Raw genomic sequence first — 2,241 nt, 5'->3', positions numbered from 1 at the left:
CATAAGATCTTCCAAGACTTAATCTGGAAGAATCAAAAAACCTAAAGACTGATTACAACAAATAAAATGGAAACAGTCATCAAAAAAATTCCCAACAAACAAATTCTTGGACCAAATGGCTTCACAGGTGAATTGTATCAAACATTCAAAGAAGAACTAACACCTATCCTTCTCAAGCTATTTCAAAAAATTCAAGAGGAGGGAAGACTTCCAAGCTCGTTTTATGAAGCAAACATTATCCTCATTCCAAAACTAGGTGAAGACACTACCAAGAAAAAAAACTATAGACCAGTGGTTGGCAAACTGCGGCTCACGAGCCACATGCGGCCCTTTGACCCCTTGAGTGTGGCTCTTCCACACTCAATTAGGGTACTTAATGAGTACCCTAATTAGTTAATAACAATGTACCTACCCATACAGTTTAAGTTTAAAAAATTCGGCTCTCAAATTTTAATTGTTGTACTGTTGATATTTGGCTCTGTTGACTAATGAGTTCGCTGACCACTGCTATAGAACAATATTCCTGATGAACATAGATGCTAAAATTTTCAAGAAAATAGTTGCAAACTGGATCCAGCCATACATTAAAACAGTCATACATCATAATCAAGTGGGATTTATTTTGGGGAGGCAAGGCTGGTACAATATTTGCAAATCAATCAATGTGATTCAACACATAAACAAAAGGAAGGATAAAAATCACATGATTATATTAATAGATGCAAAAAAAAGCATTTGATAAAACCCAGCACCCTTTTATGATCAAAACTCTCAGCAAAGTGGAAGTACAGGGAACATATTTCAACATAATAAAGGCCAACATCATACTCAACAGACAAAAATTAAAAGCAATCCCCTTAAGATCGGGAACAAGGCAGGGGTGCCCCCATTCACTACTCTTATTCAACATAGTTCTGGAAGTCCTAGCCACAGCAATCAGACAAGAAAAAGAAATAAAAGGCATCTAAATTGGAAGAGAAGAAGTAAAACTATCATTATTTGCTGATGACATGGTACTGTACATAGAAAACTTTATAGTCTGAGTCAAAAAACTACTAGACCTGATAAATGAATATGGCAAGGTGGCAGGATATTAAATTAATATTCAGAAATCAGTGGCATTTTTTTTTTTTCTGAAGCTGGAAACGGGAGAGACAGTCAGACAGACTCCCGCATGCGCCCAACCGGGATCCATCCGGCACGCCCACCAGGAGGCAATGCTCTGCCCACCAGGGGGCGATGCTCTGCCCCTCCGGGGCATCGCTCTGTTGCAACCAGAGCCACTCTAGCACCTGGCGCAGAGGCCAAGAAGCCATCCCCAGCGCCCGGGCCATCTTTGCTCCAGTGGAGCCTCGGCTGCGGGAGGAGAAGAGAGAGACAGAGAGGAAAGTGCGGCGGAGCTGTGGAGAAGCAGATGGGTGCTTCTCCTGTGTGCCCTGGCCGGGAATCAAACCCGGGACTTCTGCACACCAGGCTGACGCTCTCTACCACTGAGCCAACCGGCCAGGGCCTAGAAATCAGTGGCATTTTTATACACCAATAATAAACTGTCTGAAAGAGAAATTAAGAAAACAATCCCCTTCACTATTGCAACAAAAATTATAAAGTACCTAGGAGTAAATTTAACCAAGGAGGTAAAAGACTTTACTCGTAAAATTATGAGACATTGAAAAAAGAAATCAAGGAAGATACAAAAAGTGAAAGCATATACCATGTTCATGGATAGGAAGAATAAACATCATTAAAATGTCTATATTGCCCTGGCTGGTTGGCTCAGTGGTAGAGCATCGGCCTCGCGTGCAGGAGTCCCGGGTTCGATTCCTGGCCAGGGCACACAGGAGAAGTGCCCATGTGTTTCTCCACCCCTCCCCCTCTCCTTCCTCTCTGTCTCTTTCTTCCCCTCCTGCAGCCAAGGCTCCATTGGAGCAAAGTTGGCCCGGGTGCTGAGGATGGCTCCATGGCCTCTGCCTCAGATGCTAGAATGACTCTGGTCACAATAGAGCAACACCCCAGATGGGCAGAGCATCGCCTCCTGGTGGGCATGCTGGGTTGATCTCGGTCGGGCACATGCGGGAGTCTGTCTGACTGCCTCCCCATTTCCAACTTCAGAAAAATACAAAAAAAATATGTCTATATTACCTAAAGCAATCTATAGATTCAATGCAATTCCTATTAAAATACCAATGGCATACTTCAAAGATATAGAACAAATATTCCAAAACTTTACATGGAACCAAAAAA

General features: G+C 42.7%; 1 non-coding gene across 1 annotated transcript; it reads left to right on the top strand.

The window, feature by feature from the left end:
- The first annotated feature begins 1,757 nt into the window (after positions 1-1,757).
- On the top strand, positions 1,758-1,833 carry TRNAA-CGC (transfer RNA alanine (anticodon CGC)). The gene has a single exon. It is a non-coding gene; the product is annotated as a tRNA-Ala (tRNA).
- The last annotated feature ends 408 nt before the right edge of the window (positions 1,834-2,241 follow it).

This window comes from Saccopteryx leptura, chromosome 3 (genome assembly GCF_036850995.1).
Source record: "Saccopteryx leptura isolate mSacLep1 chromosome 3, mSacLep1_pri_phased_curated, whole genome shotgun sequence".
In the NCBI taxonomy this organism is placed as follows: domain Eukaryota; kingdom Metazoa; phylum Chordata; class Mammalia; order Chiroptera; family Emballonuridae; genus Saccopteryx; species Saccopteryx leptura.
Note: the sequence above shows the minus strand (reverse complement) of the source record. Positions and strands in the feature narration are given on the sequence as shown.